General features: G+C 34.7%; 2 long non-coding RNA genes across 5 annotated transcripts in view; one reads left to right on the forward strand and one right to left on the reverse strand.

The window, feature by feature from the left end:
• The window catches only part of LOC136037895 (uncharacterized), a 51,865-nt gene extending 36,685 nt beyond the window's left edge, over positions 1 to 15,180 (forward strand). The window contains exon 2 of one of the 2 annotated variants that reach the window (XR_010620069.1): positions 14,108 to 15,180. This is a non-coding gene — a long non-coding RNA (uncharacterized LOC136037895). The remainder of the gene's footprint in view (positions 1 to 14,107) is intronic. The other variant, XR_010620070.1, reaches the window with a different exon arrangement.
• Positions 1 to 18,703, reverse strand: part of LOC136037896 (uncharacterized) — a 133,005-nt gene that overhangs the window by 26,459 nt on the left and 87,843 nt on the right. The window lies entirely within an intron of this gene.

An 18,703-nucleotide genomic window follows, 5' to 3' on the forward strand; every position in this document is an offset into this window, starting at 1 on the left:
AGAACCTCCAACCGGTACGACTCTAGTTCGTCATTGTAAAAAGACACGTTTGCATGGAGCATAAATGGGAGACAGTAACAACGGCCATCCAAGGGGTAAAATTAACCTGGACAATTTGTCTTGGCTTTTTTCGTCAATTGGCCATGACTTCCGTTCAGGAAGTCATGGCTTTTTGTTCCGACGTTAACTTGTAAATGTTATTTTGTACATACGACAATAGATCACTCGTACTGTAACTTTGTTCACGATCCAATTCTACACATGTCGAAACAGCAGCGATACGGTTAGGTGAAGGCATTCCCAAATCCTGAAGAGGTTTGTTTGCCATACGTACGCACAAATCTTCTATAATAACTAAAAGCCATTTATTACTTTTATAATTTTTTAGAATATTCGGAAATACTTTTTCAATCAATTCATTTTTGGACGTCACTAAACTACAGAAATCAGCAGGTAGTTGTATACGTCCTGAAATTGAGTCTATCGTATCATAAATGTCCTTTTGTTCCGACGTTAACTTGTAAATGTTATTTTGTACATACGACAATAGATCACTCGTACTGTAACTTTGTTCACGATCCAATTCTACACATGTCGAAACAGCAGCGATACGGTTAGGTGAAGGCATTCCCAAATCCTGAAGAGGTTTGTTTGCCATACGTACGCACAAATCTTCTATAATAACTAAAGTGTCGTTATAAATTTCTGATGTAAAATCAAAAGTCATTTCTGACGTCTCTAACTGTTTTCGATGGAGTATATCTTCGGACATTTTTGACTTACATTTTCCCCATAACTCTGTAGGAGCTGATGGAGAGCAAGTGTACGAATTTGACTTGGGGTTGACGTTTCGCACGCGTCATTGATGCAGTTATCCCAGTGTTGGTCATTCTCCAATAAATTCAGAGCTTGGCATGCACTACGGTAAGTGTCATGTATAGTACCGTTTACAGTTCTCAAATACTCAAAGGATGTCGGACCGGGTACATTCACCAAAAGCAGGCGTAGAAAGAAGCATTCATGTTGATTGGGGTGAACGGTGTAGAGTCTTCCTATCGTGGTATCTTTGAAGATGGTAGGTTGGCCGTAAACCCACTGGTTATCTACTTCGATGGTGGTACCGTTGCCATTGTAGGTTTTTCAGTCATTTTACAATTAGAAATTTCTCTTTCAACGGTCTTCTTACAATTAAAAATTTGTCTTTGAACGATATTCTTAAATACCTGTGTCCTGGTCGTCATTTATATTCCCTGTGTCCCGGTCGTCATTTGTGTCCCGGTATCCCAGTCTGTAATTTCTCTTTTTTCTTTTTTCAGTTTTCTTTTTCTTCTTTATTTTTCAGCTTCACTATGAAATACATATCGCCGAACCTTTGTTTTTTTAACTAAAATCTGGTAGTCATTGATGACCTTTTCCAAGTCAAAATCCCAAACCCAATCATCATCGCTATCATTTTCAGTTTTAATATGTTTTGACTCTCGCTGTCCAGGTGGATCTTCATCTAACTGCGCGGTTTTGCGTTCTTTAGCCTCTAGCCTGTTTCCTTGCTGTTCTTTTGATTCCTCGGCACGCTTTCTTTTCTGACTTTCTCTATCAGCAGCAAGTTTTTTGGCATAGACTCTTTGAGCATCTTCATCAGTCATTGTAAACTTAAACATTAATAGAATTCTACGCGAACATATGTCTTATATAACTTGAATGACGTCACCTTCAAAGCAAAAATGATGGCAACTAATTTCATGACTTCAGCCGAAACATGACGTCACCTGATCCACAGATCCACAGATCCACACACAGACAACTTATTTTTATATATATATATATATACATATATATATATATATATATATATATATATATATATATATATATATATATATATATATATATATATATATATATATATATATATATATATATATATATATATATATATCAATAAAACTACTTCAAATAAACCAACTAATTATGTTTGCCTATACTTTTAGGATTATAGAAAACCAGTGCTTCACTGAAACGAATCTATAAAGCTTTTCAGTCTTACACCAGTTATGATATCATCAACTTCCAGTATACAACTAAAATTATCTTAAGAACATAAGTATAAAATTAAATAATTTTTAATAACTGCAAAGTAATTGAACAGCATACAGAAGTATTAGATTGATTTATCAGGTAGCATTTTGGTCTCACCAGCCGTAATACCAATAGTGTTACTTGAGTTACTTTTGAAATAGAAAAATAGCCTTTAATCACATTCTTTACATGTGCAATCATAAAATAGTCTAATATCTTCATTTTTTCCACGGACGTAGCTATTACCCCCGAAAACTAAAACTTTTGAACTAGGAAAAGAGCCTTTTATCACATTCTTTACCATGTGCAATCATGAAATAGTCTAATATCTTCATTTTTTTCCAGGGACGTAGCTATTACCCCCGAAAACTGAAACTTTTGAAGTGAAGATGAAATAAGACATAACATAAATTTAAGAAATCCGGTTATTTCTCTCTAGACAACAGTGCATTTCAAGTTAGGATCAGAATTCTAAAGCTAGTCTATAGTGCTAATATTATCAAGATGGCTCTACTTCAAACTAATCATGAAATGTCCTTTTCAGAACCAAAACGACAGCCAGTCATTGAACTGAGCCATAGTGCAAAAGTGATACCAAAATTAAATGAAAAATAATGTATACAAAGCAACAACTCTAAAATGGATTGTTGCTATGTCTTAAAAGGGATTGATAATATTTTTATTCTGTAAAAAGGGTTCCTAATTTGTTTACTTTTACTGTACCAAAACTCCCATATTATTTTGTATTTTCAGTAAGGAAAATCTTTGGCGATCTGTCATCCTTCATCCGCAGAACGTGGCCTAGCCATCTCTACCTTTCTTTTATTATCAAACAGTTCGTGGTAACGAACTGTAGTAAGGAGCGACCCGGCTCAATAGTAATCAAAACTCTAAAAAATGGAATTTTGATACCAATAGCTACATCAAAAGAATTGCATTTTAATGCTGATTTTAAATATATAAGTTTCATCAAGTTTAGTCTTAACCATCAAAAGTAACGAGCCTGAGAAAATTTGCGTTATTTTAGAAAATAGGGGGAAACACCCCCTAAAAGTCATAGAATCTTAACGAAAATCTCAGATTCAGGGTATCAGAGAACCCTACTGTAGAAGTTTCAAGCTCCTATCTACAAAAATGTGGAATTTTGTATTTTTTGCCAGAAGGCAGATCACGGATGCGTGTTTATTTGTTTTTTGTTTTTTTTTTCTTTTTTCCAGGGGTGATCGTATCGACCCAGTTGTCCTAGAATGTTGCGAGAGGGCTCATTCTAACGGAAATGAAAAGTTCTAGTGCCCTTTTTCAGTAAGATTTTTTGGTTGGGGGGAGGGGTTGAGAATAGGGGGATAGGCTGGGGGAGCTTTCCATCGAGGAATTTGTCATGGTAGAAGAAAATTTCCATGAAGGGAGCGCAAGATTTACTAGCATTATTTAAAAAAACAATGAAAAAAGAAATATGAAAAAGTTTTTTTTTCACCTGGAAGTAAAGAGCAGCATTAAAACTTAAAACAAACAGAAATTATTACCCATATGAGGGGCTCACCTCCTCCTAATACCCCGCTCTTTACGCTAAAGTATTTTTAGTAATTTCAACTATTTATTTTACGGCTTTGGTGATTCAGGGGTCATTCTGTCCCAATGAATTGGGACAAAATTTAAGCTTTAGTGTAAAGAGCGAGGTACTGACGAGGGGGCGAACCCCCTCATATATGTAATAAAAACATGAGAATACAAAACTTCTGTACGTAAGCTAATTTATAAGTTACGTATATCTTTACTAAAAAAAAGATTCGTAAAAAATTAAAAGTTCTAGTTGCCTTTATCTTAATTAACCAAAAAATCGGAGGGCAACTAGGCTTCCTGCCCCGCTCTTTTTTCTCAAAATCATTCGATCAAAATTATGAGAAAGCCATTTAGCAAAAAAAAATAATAAATATGCAAATTTCGTTTTAATTATTCCTCTGCGGAGAGCCAAAATCAAAACGTGCATTGATTGAAAAACGTTCATAAATTAAATTAAAAAAACAAGTTTTTTTAACTGAAAGTAAGGAGCAAAATTAAAACTTAAAACGAACAGAAATTACTTCGTATATGAAAGGGGCTGCTTCCTCACCAACACCCCGCTCTTTACGCTAAAGTTTTTTACTGTTTTAAAAAGAAGAGTTGAGATAAAGAGTCAAACTTTAGCGTCAAGAGCGGGGCGTTGGTGAGGAAGCAGCCCCTTTCATATACGAAGTAATTTCTGTTCGTTATAAGTTTTAATTTTGCTCCTTACTTTCAGTTAAAAAAAAATTGTTTTTTTAATTTAATAGCCCTTGAAAGCGGGATTGAACCACACTTTTCATACAGGTGCTGAGTTTTCACAACATTTTTGTAAAAAATAAATTTCAGCTGTGGGGGGGACTGAGGCTTAGGGGAAAACAGAGGTCTGGAAGGGGCAATTGGCACCTCTGCGGTACAGCTAATTACGCCCCTGATCGAAGTCTTCACCACTTAGGGGTTGAAAAAGTGAAGGCATGTTTTTCTGGGACCACTCAAAGTTGTATCATGGCTGCAGTGGTAGCTGCAACCCAGTAAAAGTGAACCAGAGTCCATAGCAACACAAAGTTAAATCTACCTAGTGAAAAAAATTGCCATCTGGCACTGATTGAGGGATAGTAACTATTATTTCGGTTCGTTTTAAAAGTAAAAGATTATTGAAAAGAAATATATGGTCATTTCGAAGAAAATGCTCAAACCCCTCGAAACTGGCGTCAGGTCAAAATGAAAAAAGCACCATTGGAATTGGAGCCTATTTCAATGCACCATTGGAGCCTATTTTCAATAGGCACTATTCTATCATTTACCTCATGGCTGTCGTATCATCGCTTAAAATATATACGACTTTATTAATTTCGACTTCATGCATACCTCAATACTTTTCAAAATATGTTTTTATTCTTTGTGATTTTTTTCATTTTTGAATTTGTTTTAATTTTTCGTTTTTTTTCATTTTTAAGTTTGTTTTTATCTTTCGCTATTTTTTCATTTTTAAGTTTCTTTTTATTTTTCGTATTTTTTCATTTTTTCTGCTTCCATTGTTGTTGTTTTTTTGAGGGGGGGCTGAGTTAGGGGGAGGACTATTGAGGGCCCCCTTGGAAGTTGAGACATGGATGACCAAGGGCTGTCGTATCATTGTTTTTCGTGCAAGCACCCACTGAAACGGGTCAGTTTTCTGACCCGAAGCGTCTTCACCTTTACTATTGCTAAATGGCTCGTTTTCAGTTTTCTCTGTAATTTTCACTTGATTTGGGAAATTGGGCTTCAGGTCTGCCCCCCCCATAGGATTTGACAAAAATACGTCATTCTTTGGGTCTACTAAGAATGTCTTTGCAAACCATGAGGTGGATGACCTCTATTCCCTTTTTAATCAAAGTGCTCGACAAAATACCTTCTCGGGACACTTAAGAAAATGAGCATGGAAAATTATAAAAAAAAGACCAGTGGATACCGATACCTTTATAATGGTAAAAAAAAAACCAATCATAATCAATAATTTATATCCCTCATCCTGAAATGGCCCACACCTACAAATTCAGGGAAAAGAGTATCAGTTACTTACAAGGGTTGAAACTGGCACTAATGTCGACAAAAAAAAAGCAACCTCAACGCCATCTGACGTTCGGCAACACTTGACATTTTTCCCAGTTTAATAATAAAAACTACATTGTGCTGTACTGGGAGAATTGGAAATTGGGAGAGAGAGAGAGAGATCGGTATATTTAAAAACTATCGTAGCGTAGCTAAATTCAGTTATTTTTACAAAATCATATATTTAAACAAAAATCACACACTACAACTCAGCATTGAAAATTGATGTGAAGAAAGGCAAAAATGAGTTGGCGTAACGATTAATTCGTACTTTAGGGGGTAGAAGTTTATTTTGTAACCGAGTTCGACTATTGGGAGGGGCTGGTTCGGGTAGTAGTGATCGGTGGCTCGTATTGGCTAGGACGGATTTTCCAAATTGCTGAATAAGGTTTTCAAGCCGGACTTTAAGTGGAGATAAATTTAATTTAGCGAGGGCTTCATCATAGGGTATGCCACGGTTTCGGAGTATAATCCTTGTTGCTCTTTTCTGGACGCACTCTATGTCGCGTAGTAGGTACGCTGTGTGGATAGCAGATGGACCCCACACCGGGCACGCGTACTCGCACAACGGGTGAACATAGCACATGTAGGCATGGAGAAGACTTTCAGTATCCCACCCAAAACGCCTAATTTTGGTTAGTGTTTGAAGGCTTGCATTAGCCTTGTGGACGGTTAAATTAATATGGGCACTGAAACTACAGTCACTAGTGAAAGTTACTCCTAAGATTTTCATTTCGTTCACAATCGGGAAAGGGACTAGAGGCATATCTATATTCCGCTTCAGAGGGTTGAAACGAATTATCTTCGACTTGACTACGTTGATGGTAAGATCATGACTTGAGAGGGAAGCTGAAAATAGTTTCATTCTATCTTGAGGTCAGTTATCTCTTCCAACTGAAATTAGGGTCCTAACAAAATGCTAATAGAAATAGGATTTTTATTCATTTTCGTTACGTTTCTACGAGTCAGACTAAAATTTTGAGGGGTGGGTGTCAAACCCCCTTCCCCCTGGATACAGCCTTGTGACACCCTGGATACATGCATTAATACTAAGGAAAAAGTGCTTTGATTGAGAAGCTAAAGGAAAAGATGAAAAAAAGGAAGTTGTAAATAGTTGCAGTTCGTCTACTGCTAAACATTTCGCTTTAAAAAGCTATTTTAATAAACAAGAGCCTAACTTAGGTACTAAAATTGTCACATTATACTGAATGGGAAGGGACTGTCCGAATCAAACCCTAACCACTAGAAAAATAAGAGTTTTGTTTAGTGTGCAGCTGCTAGATTACGCGATAACAACTGATCAGTTTTGAGCAAGGATAAATTAAGTGGTAGTAATCTTCGATATCGTACACGTCATCATTTGATACAATTATGTGGATAACCACGTGTTATGTACTAGCTCAAAAACTGTTGGTTGCAGGGATTTTTTTTGTTTACTTTTGGATGGCTGTAAAATGTTCTGTTCGCTTTTTCATATTTCTAAATGAGAGGAGCACTACAGTTTCTAAATATTTTTTGCGGTATATCTTTTTCTATTTTAGATGTTATTGATATTTTTAGCTAGAGAGAGGGGGGTAGGTTAAGTATGCTCGGTCTGCACAGCTCCTGACTAACGACACAATCTTACTAAACTCCTACTTTTACCCCATCCTTACTTGCAAGACTCTAAGTACTCCGAGAAATATAGGTTTGTAACTAAAAGTTCCACATAAGTTTTTAACTATTTTTTTTTTTTGGTATTCCAAGTTGTAAAGAACCGTACTCAAAGGATAATCTGATATTATGTTTTTTGCGTTAAAGACAAAGTAAAAGTTTTCTTTTCATTAAATCTTCTTAGGGAAAGGTGGAGGTTGGAACTTCATAAAAACAAAAGGTGTTCCGAGTCCTAATTTATGCTGCAAATACATTCTGTAAATCATGTGGTGCACCATTAGAAATTTTTGACTTACAGAAATTCTTCTCACTTAGTTTTTGCATACCTTTACGCCATCTATATTTGAAAGTAAAGTTGGTTCTTGGAGATAATGGCTGTTGTGACAAATTCGCTGCTAAAGAAGCTTGATGATAAGGGTTCAACGCGCTTTTTGACCAATTACATGCGATATCATATCAAGTCTGTGAATTATATATATATATATATATATATATATATATATACAAAGGCATGGCGATGGAGTATCAAAAAGAAGAAAAAAGAAAAAGAAAGACACATTCAAAAATAGGAACAAATATATACAAAATAAAAACACGAATAAACTAGACTTTTCAAAAAAGTAAACCGCCCCAAGAGTGGCAAACCTCTTATGACGACAAATTTACACATAAATTATCCAGCTGTACTATCGGGTCGAGAACTCCGTAATATTATTTCAGTACGGTGTTATGGGACCGCATCGGAACACTCAGAAGAAACTTCGCATAAGGAAAAAATATATTTCTAATCTGCTTCTTATCACTTTCATTCAGAATAACTGTGAACAGAGCTAAGTACAAAACATGGGGAAGAACAACAGCATTATACATTTTCGCGAGGAGTTTTTTTGTCATATTTGTTTGCGACAGCACTAAAGAAGCATAAGCAGCCCGGATATTCTTTTCAGTTCTAGCCACCAATAAATTTCTTGTTGAAGATATTAAATCTCCAATAGGTAGACCTAGGTAAATAAGTTCTTGAAACGGGGCAACGAATACTCCACCAAGATTAACTGAAGTTGAAACCAGCTCAGACGGGCAATTAAACAGAAGAACTTCGGATTTCTCAGCGTTAAGATTCAAACCAGTCTTTCTAAATTCACTTGGAATCACATTAAAACTCTCCTCTAGACTAGACACTGACCGACTCAAGTTTAGCAAGTCATCTGTGTAACATAATACTGACGCTTTAGTTGCTTTTACAACACACGAAATCGGTATGCTATCCTGAGCTGGCAGTGTAGCATTATTATACACCATCGGTGACAGAATTGCGCCCTATTCAATACCTATGTACACAGGGGTATCAACCGGGTTAACCCCTCTATTTTCAGGCGCATGTTTAGGTGGCGATACATATAAAACAGCAGACCGACAAAATCAATTGCAACCCCACGCATAATCAGCTCCAACATTACCTGTGAATGAATCAATGAACCAAAGGCATTAGTAATATCATGCGCACTAACAACCAAAATTTCTCCTTTCCCAACAGAATCTTCCAATACCTGACAAAGGGATCTCAGTGCCTGGAAGCACCTAAGCCCCCGTTGAAAACCGAACTGGAAGGGGGGTATCTTACAAATCCTCTGAACATTACGGATAATCAAGAGCTCAAAAATTTTTGATAATACGTTCGACACCGTAATAGGACGATACGAATTACAGCTAAAGCTTGATTTACCATTTTTTAAATTGGTATAAATACCCCAATACAAAGATCATCAGGCACAACCCTCGAACAAATTATCATCTGAAATAAAAAGGCTAAATGCTCAAATAACAAGGCACTACCCAATTCCAAATATTGCACACAAAGCCCATCGTATCCAGACGAGGATTTTTTCTTCAATTTTCTTACTATATCTTTAATCATATCAGACTAGACAACAATCCTGTCCGTTTACGGGTTCGTCTGTAAAATACTTTCAAAATCTTTATCAAATTCAACTTCATCGCTACTATCAGGGCACTTTAATTGTTCAGAAAAATGACTAACCCACTCACATCCGGGAATAACTCCAGAGCTCAGAACAACAGAAGGACTAGGACGTAGCTTCAGCGATTTTGTAAGCACTATTAATTTTCACCTCTGCTTTGTGCAGACCTAGACCAGGATCTCGTATGCGCTTGCAAAATATACGAACAGAATTCACAACGCCGGATCTCGGTCTGCCACACTCGTTCCAGATTCTCAGCCAAAAGTTCGAGTCAGAGCACAATTTTTGAAGTAGAGGGTTGGAAGACCAGCCGCATTTTTCGGTTTTTACTCTATTACTCTTAACAGCTACTGCCACGGACCCTGCACATTTCAAAACATGAATTGTCTCTGCACAATAGATATTTAATTGAAGATAGATCTCTGGCTCACTTCAACTTGAATTTACCTGGAGGAGATGAAATATTACTCTTATCTTATTAAGGATCTCGTCATTAACTCACTGAAACAGCGATGGATCTGTTTTCCTACATTTTTCAGTTTCGCCATTTATCATCCCGTTGAACATTGGGAACCTGGATAGGAACAGCTACGGAAATGGACAAGTGATCGCTATAAAAACCTTCCGAATTAACATTTACTTCAGATATATATATATATATATATATATATATATATATATATATATATATATATAGTGTATATCAGATATATATATATATATATATATATATATATATATATATATATATATATATATATATATATATATATATATATATATATATATATATATATATATATATATATATATATATATATATATATATATATATATATATATATATATATATATATGTATATATATGTTTCTTTATTAAGCTAATTTCAACCAATATTAGCTATATATATATATATATATATATATATATATATATATATATATATATATATATATATATATATATATATATATATATATATATATATATATATATATTATGAAACTAACAAACAACCAGTTGTAACAAAGTAGAATGTGGAAAAGATCTTTTAATAATATGGTATGTGAAAACAATAGTATATTCAAGGATACCTAAAGATAGGGTGATTGGGATGCCTTCAGCCTCATAGAGGAGGAAAACTATGGGGTTTTTAACTGACTGGAATAAAAATTCCTCCCTCACATTTTTTAACAGAGATGCTATTTAAAACCTTTTCGCAAAACCAGAGCTAATCGAACATTTTAACTCAGAATATAAATCTTGCTCAAGATTTTAGTTACTATTCAACATTTTAGTTCAGCTGACAAAGTTAAATAATTTACAAGTATTCCTAAGATTGACTAATACTAAAACTGTGTGAATAAAAAATAAATAGAAATTAACTTAAAAAAAATCCCCCCAAAAAAGTTTTTTTGAAGTAAAGCAAAGAATGATCTTAAAAGTCAAAGTGAGCAGAAATTAATAAAAAAAAAACACTTTTCAAAATAGAGACATGAATGATAGTTGAGTTGCATAGGGTTCGGTTGAATATAGTTTAAACGAAGGTTCTGTTGCATGGGTTTCAGTTAAAGAAGGGTTTAGTTGTACGATGGTTGATTTCACAGGTGGTTAATTTGATGGAGGGTTAAGTTATATGGATTCAGGTGCATGGGGTTCAACCAGGGTTCAATTGCAATGGAACTAAATACTGTTGAGGTCAGGGTTTAGCTGGCCGTGAGTTGAACCGAACATCCTCAATTACTCAGACACCATTTGGTAAAAATTCTACAACAATTCTTAAGAGTGCCATCTAGCCTTCATGTCTCAAGAAAGATTTCCTAGTTTGGTTGATTGATCCTTCCAAAAGTTTAAACTGCAAAAAAAGTTTTAGGTAGATCAATTTCTTTTTTCTGGCACTTTGCAGGTTGTTCTGCTAAGCTGTAAGTATAATGGTAGAAATTTTTTGCTTGTTCCTCTGAATTCTAAAATCTTTACTTCGAATACAGTTGTACACAATTGTAGAAACTGTTAAACTTATACTTTTCATAATTTTGTGCAACTATATTCAAAGTAAAAACTGTATTGGCCAGTGAATTTTTGGCAATTGTTTTTAGCTAGTTCAGTTCAAGCCCCTGGGTTTGGCTCACACACTGGTCAAAACTATAAATACAGATTTTGAGGAAATTCGGAGAAAAAAAAATCTGAAGCATATCTCAAGCATTCCTTATTCCGAGAGGTATCAAGAGAACATAAATTTCGGTTTTCCATCCATAAGTGAACGAGATGTTTGTGATCGCCCAATTTTGTCCAGTTTGACCCCGACCTCCCCCGTTTAGGTACAAACTAGCTCAGCGGTCGGTAGACTACTTCTCGCGAGCCAGATACAATTGTGTTACCGTCAAAACGCGGCTCTTGAGAACCCTTTATGAGTCTATAGTATGCATTTCCTACAATAAAAACGAGTTGCAAAAGAAATAACAAGAAACAAATATAATATTAATTAAATAATATTAAATAAGTAAAATTCAAAAATAAACTTCTGTTTACGAACCAGTCAACACAATTAATTCGAAATTTGGTGTACTCCCACACAATTTTTGCCCACGCTTTGACCCGAGTGTATTTTTAGGTTTTGTTAGCGGTTTATATTCAAAAGAATTTTATGTTAGACCTGTGAGCAATATTATTGCTCTACTGTCACACCTATACCATCCCCTTTTGCTATCAAACTACTTATGAGAGAAGTTGTACTTGGAGCTTGCCGGGCAAAAAATGAAAGAAAATAGCTCGAAGACGAGCTCTCAGTTTAAGAAAAAATAAAAAAGACAAATTTTTTTTAACTAAAAGTAAGGAAAGACATTAAAACTTAAAACGAATAGAAATTACTTTGTACATGAAAGGGGCTGCTTCCTCATCAACGCCCCGCTCTTTACACTAAAGTTTGACTTTTTCTCTTACCTCTACTTTTTAAAACAGTAAAAAACTTTAGGGGAAAGTCCAAATTCCTTAAGAATGACCCCTGAATCACAAAGGCCGTAGAATAAATAGTTGAAATTAATAAGGTTACTTTAGCGTAAAGGGCGAGGTATTAGGAGGAGGTGAACCCCTCATATGCGTAATAATTTCTGTTCGTTTTAAGTTTTAGTGCTGCTCCTTACTTTCAGTTGAAAAAACTTTTTCATATTTTTTTCATTGTTCTTTAAAAAAATGCTATAAAAAATCCTGCGCCTGCTTCATGGAAATTTTCGACCCCCCAAGAAAAATTCCTCCATGGAAAAATCCCCCGCATAACCCCCACCCCTCAACCCATCCAAAAAATCAGACCAAAAAATCCTCCTGAAAGCGTCTGTACACTTCCCAATAACCATTACTATGTGTAAACACTGGTCAAAGTTTGTAACTTGCAGCCCCGCCCACGAGGACTGTGGAGGAGTAAGTCGTCCCAAAGACATAGTTATTAGGTTTTTCGACTATGCTGAATAAAATGGCTATCTCAGAATTTTGATCCAGTGACTTTGGGAAAAAATGAGCGTGGGAGGGGGCCTAGGTGCCCTCCAATTTTTTCCTCACTTAAAAAGGGCACTAGAACTTTTCATTTCCGTTAGAATGAGCCCTCACACGACATTCTAGGACCAATTGGTCGATAGATCACCCCTGGGGAAAAAAATAACAAAAAAACAAACAAATAAACACGCATCCATGATCTGTCTTGTGGCAAAAAATGCAAAATTCCATATTTTTGTAGATAGATGCTTGAAACTTCTACTGTAAGGTTCTCTGATACGCTGAATCTGATGGTGTGATTTTCGTTAAGATGCAATGATTTTTAAGGGGTGTTTCCCCCTATTTTCTAAAATAAGGGACATTTTCTCAGGCTTGTAACTTTTGATGGGTAAGTCGAAACTTAACGAAACTTATGCATTTAAAATCAGAATCAAAATGCGATTCTTTTGATGTAACTATTGTTATAAAAATTCCGTTTTTTAGAGTTTCGGTTACTATTGAGCCGGGTCGCTCCTTACTACAGTTCGTTACCACGAACTGTTTGATATGCTATAGTCCAGTGACAGCTTTTATATGATATATGCAGCTAAATATGCAGCTATATGTTTTATTCGAAATCAGTGCACAATCCGTACAACAGAATCAAGTTTTTTATTAATAAATAAATAAAAAATATCGATTGCTAGCTATTTGATGTTAACGATCATCCCAAAATTGGAATTTTTAATATTTTTTTCTTTGCTTTTTGAACTACATGGGTTGTCGATAACTGGCCTAACCCAAAGAGTTAAGAGAGCGTTAAGTGACCCGCAAAGGAGTCAAGAGTTGGTTCTTAAGCGATTTAACATAAAAAAGTAGCGGTTAGAAACTACTAGCGTTGCTGTCTGAAAAAGCTTAAAATTGGATAAATGACAGAATTGACCGAAATATTATAGAATTAAAGATGTATTTTTGTGATAATAAATCTGGATCTTCTAATTATAATTGTATGCCAAAATTGCTGCTTAGCTTAGCCTGCTAAATCCTTAGCCTATTTGACTTTAAGCTAATAGGCCTGCTGGCGATAGTATTCTGCTAGCCTTTCTATATATATATATATATATATATATATATCTATATATATAAAAATAAGTTGTCTGTCTGTGGATGTGTGGATGGATGTGTGGATGGATGTGTCAGGTGACGTCACCTGAAAAAACTGGATTAGGTGACGTCAAAACTGAAAAAACTAAAAAAAGGCAAAAACTACAAAAAAAACTAAAAACTAATAAAAAAAATAAAAAAGCTAAAAAACTAAAAAAACTATAAAGGTAAAAACCAATAAAAAACTAAAAAAAAAACTGAAAAAACTAAAAAAAGGCAAAAACTACAAAAAAAAACTAAAAACTAATAAAAAAAGTAAAAAAGCTAAAAAACTAAAAAAACTAAAAAAACTAAAAAAAGGTAAAAAACTAAAAAAAATAAAAAATAAAAAAAAAATAAAAAAAAGGAAAAAACTGAAAAATAAGCTAAAATAAAGGTAAAAACCAATAAAAAACTAAAAAAAAAAGGAAAAAACTAATAAATGACGACACTCAAAGAGAAAGCGACCAGGACAAAAGGAATGTTCGATTAGCAATCAACAAAGCACCGGGACACAGGGAGTATAAATGACGACCAGGACATAAGTAAAAAAAAAAAAACTATCTATATATATAAAAATAAGTTGTCTGTGGATCTGTGGATCGTGGATCAGGTGACGTCACCTGAAAAAACTGGATCAGGTGACGTCAAAACTGAAAAAACTAAAAAAAGGCAAAAACTACAAAAAAAACTAAAAACTAATAAAAAAAATAAAAAAGCTAAAAAACTAAAAAAACTAAAAAAAGGCAAAAAAAACTAAAAACTAATAAAAAAGCTAAAAAACTAAAAAAACTAAAAAAAAGGCAAAAACTACAAAAAAACTAAAAACTAATAAAAAAAATAAAAAAGCTAAAAAACCAAAAAAACTAAAAAAAGGTAAAAAACTAAAAAAACTAAAAACTAAAAAAAACTAAAAAAGGTAAAAACTAAAAGAGCTAAAAAAGAAAAAAATAAATGACGACACTCAAAGAGAAAGCGACCAGGACAAAAGGAATGTTCGATTAAAATGGCGACCGGGACACAGGGAATATAAATGACGACCGGGACACAGGGACACAACTACAACGGGGACACCGGGGGAAACAGGGGGATATAAATGACGACCGGGACAAAAAAACTAAAAAGAAAAAAAAACTAAAAACTAATAAAAAAACTAAAAAATCTAAAAATCTAAATAAGCTAAAAAAGAAAAAAAAAGGAAAAAAATAAAGGAGAAAAACAAAACTAAAAAACGAATGTATATACAGACCGGGACACCGGGATACAAATGACGACCGGGACCCGGGACACAGGGAATATAAATGACGACCGGGACACAGGGACACAACTACAACGGGGACACCGGGGGAAACAGGGGGATGTAAATGACGACCGGGACACCGGGACAGGGAATGGTCGATTAGCAATCACCATCAACAAAGCTCAAGGGCAATCATTAGAATCATGAGGTATAGATCTGAATACAGATTGTTTTCCCATGGACCATTATATGTTGCATGTTCAAGAGTCGGTAAACCTGACAATCTATTTATATGCAAAGACAATGGGACAGCAAAGAATGTTGTATATTCGCAAGTTTTACGTAGTTAAAACCATATATATATATCTATCTATATTCACAGGTGGGACATAGGGACACAACTACAATGGCGCGTAACTATTATGGCGCGTAACGACTTACGCGCGCGGGGGGGCTTGGGGGGGCGCGAAGCGCCCCCACCAACTAGGTGTTGGGGTGGCGCGAAGCGCCACCCCAACAGCTAGTATATATATATATATATATATATATATATATATATATATATATATATATATATATATATATATATATATATATCATTTTTTTTTAGTGCTTGGGAACACAAGTATACAACAACCTAAACTGGCTAAAATAGGAGCAAAATGCCAAACGCTAGGTAATGCTGATGATTTTCTTTTTAACAGCAGTGCCAACTTAGGCTTTCCTAAGTTTCCCTCATTCTTTGGTCTAGCCAATGTTCTGAAGAAATTTTATTGCTGCTGCTTATTACATTGCTGCTTATTGCATTCCATTGCTACCTATTCCATTGCTGCTGTAATCTAAATCGCAAACATTTCTCTAAAAAGTTTAACCTTGCACTATCCCCAAATAAAAAAGCTCGCAGAGCTGCTTCCCCCAAAATGTCCCTCTGGCTATCCCTCATAATAACTGTTTTTTTTTTATGGCTCATGCGTTAAATAGTTGCACACCGTCTTTAACAAGCGTATATACAAAATTTTTACTACTAGTCCTCCCAATAGTAAAATCTATTGTTTGGAAGTCTACACAGCAACCTCTTTGACTATTAGAAGGCATGAATAAGAAGGCAATAATTTTCAACAATTGATAGAACCAGTGATTTAGTATTTCACAAAGCAAGTGTTATGAAACTCTTTAGAAATCATCCTCTTTTGAAATACCGACTTTATTAAATTTATGTCAGAGACCCCTATAAAGATTATTCGCTTGACTTATGACCTCGACCTTATTACTTGTAAATCTTGTTTGCAAAGATTGGTAAGCATGTAAATGCGGAAGCATAGGGAAGCCCCTTGGGTGCCATAAAATAAATAAACATATCGTTCGATGCACCAGTGCTATGGCAACTAAATAGACAATAACTGTTTTATCTATCGCTTTTGTCACACGGAAAGTTGAATGAGAATTAAGTCGAATCCCTTGTCTTAACTAGAATAAACTTTCCAAGAAATTATGATTTTTGATTGGGTCTGACCCTTGTCTTAACGATTTTTCTTTTAACGAAAATTACTTGTCTGGTAAGTAGACATCTCGACTTTATTGCTTGTAAATCTTTCTTGAACAGATGAGGGATAATAAAAAGCAGCAAAAACAAAAAAGATTATCGAGGAATGAAATATTACGATTTTCATTAAGTGTACCATTTTGGTTCCACAGAAAAAGATTAATTGCTTCAATTCAATTTTGCTATGTCAACAAGACAGACAAGACGTACATTATTTACATATATTTGTCAAAAGGTAGGTTGAAAGGGAAACACAAGTTGGTTGATCCCATTATGACATATGTCATAAAGGGACATAAATCATGCGTCATAATCCCCCCCCAATTTCTTACCAGCCTTTATTATATGGAAGCAGCGATCGCAAAATGTTTGGAGAGGGCTTGTTTGAACGGAAGTCGCAATATCTTGTGCCGTTTGAGAGGCGAGTCGATAGAACTCCAACATTATTATAATTAAATAAAAATAACAAGTTTTGTTAAACAAAACTAAAAAAAGAAACTATGTTTCGAGTAGAGAAACAGACTGACAAAAATTATAATGAACAATAAACTAAAAGTAAAAGAAACATTTATTGGTCTTAATAAAAAATGAAATAAAATAAACCTATAACGTAGCTTACCGAAATAAAACTGATACTCAACTCAAACTCCAAACGAACAGAGATTACAAGATATATGAACTGACAAGCTGTTCCCTTTACTCAAATTATAGCGCAAGTGTTAGTCATGCTTTGCTGAAAGAAAAATAAAAATAATCTTTTTTTAGTTCTTTCAGAAGAGCTATTTATTCTAACCGAACGATTCAGAGGTCATTCTTAAAGAATTGGATCAAAATTTGAACTTTAGCGTAAAGAGTGAAATATTGACGAGGGGACTCTTATATTTAATAATTTCTGTTCGTTTTAAGTTTTGATGTTGCTCCTTACTTTCAGTTGAAAAAATAAATTTTTATTTAGTTGTTATTAGTGAAAATGGTAATACAGCGAAGATGTAAAAAAAAGAATAGCCAAAGACCGAGGTATTTTTCGTAGGTGAAAAATAATTTGAAAAGTAGATAGATGTATTTACGAACAAAGATTAAAATAGTGGAAACTACACTAAAGACAGGGATCAATAATGATTATGAATCGTGTACGTTTCAAAAAGCAGAGCAAGATTATTTTTTTCCAAATAAATTTTTTCCAGATGAACGGTTTAAGGATAATTTTAAGTATCAGCATAAGTAACTATAAGTCAAACAAAAGCTTAACTAAAAACGTGACCTTATCCCATTTCCTAAGACTATAATGAAAGAAACATATAGACGGCTGGAACAAGTTTTATAGGTGAAGGATAAGAGACTGCCAAAGATTGCTCTTTTTGGCCATCCATCTTGGGCCAAATAAAAAAAGTTGTCTCTGAAGCTTTGAACAAAAGCAAAGCTCTGAATAGACTAAGGTGGAAGAGGAGAAAGTGCAACTTTTTGGGCAATAGGCAACCTTGTAGTGATCAGCGTTCCAACGCTTTCAGATACATTGTGCCAGTATATTTGACCATAAACTGTACCATGTAGATATTTTCGAAGACCACACTGCCTTTCTATGATGCACAAATAACAGTTTAATAGAGAAAAATGCTTTTATTTGACGCTTTTTTGGCATTGCTTTGTTTTTTTCTGCTACTAATACTAAAACTCACCGTAGCACCAAGCCGCCTGAGGCCAACACACCTACTGTCACTCATCCTTCTACCCAATCTATTCAAGGCCTCCCTCTTTACACCCTCTCAGGAAGTTACTATTTCCCTTAAATGTTTATTCATGACATCCTACCACCCCAGATGAGGACGACCTGCTTTCCGTTTAGCCCTAGACGGTTGGCCAAAAAGGAAAATATTCGGCAATCTGTCATCCTTTATCTTCAGAACATGGCCTAGCCATCTCATACTTTCTCTCATTATAACCCTAAGAAGTAGGATTGAACCACATTTCTCGTGCAA

The sequence above is a fragment of the Artemia franciscana genome, chromosome 17 (genome assembly GCF_032884065.1).
Source record: "Artemia franciscana chromosome 17, ASM3288406v1, whole genome shotgun sequence".
Classification (NCBI taxonomy): domain Eukaryota; kingdom Metazoa; phylum Arthropoda; class Branchiopoda; order Anostraca; family Artemiidae; genus Artemia; species Artemia franciscana.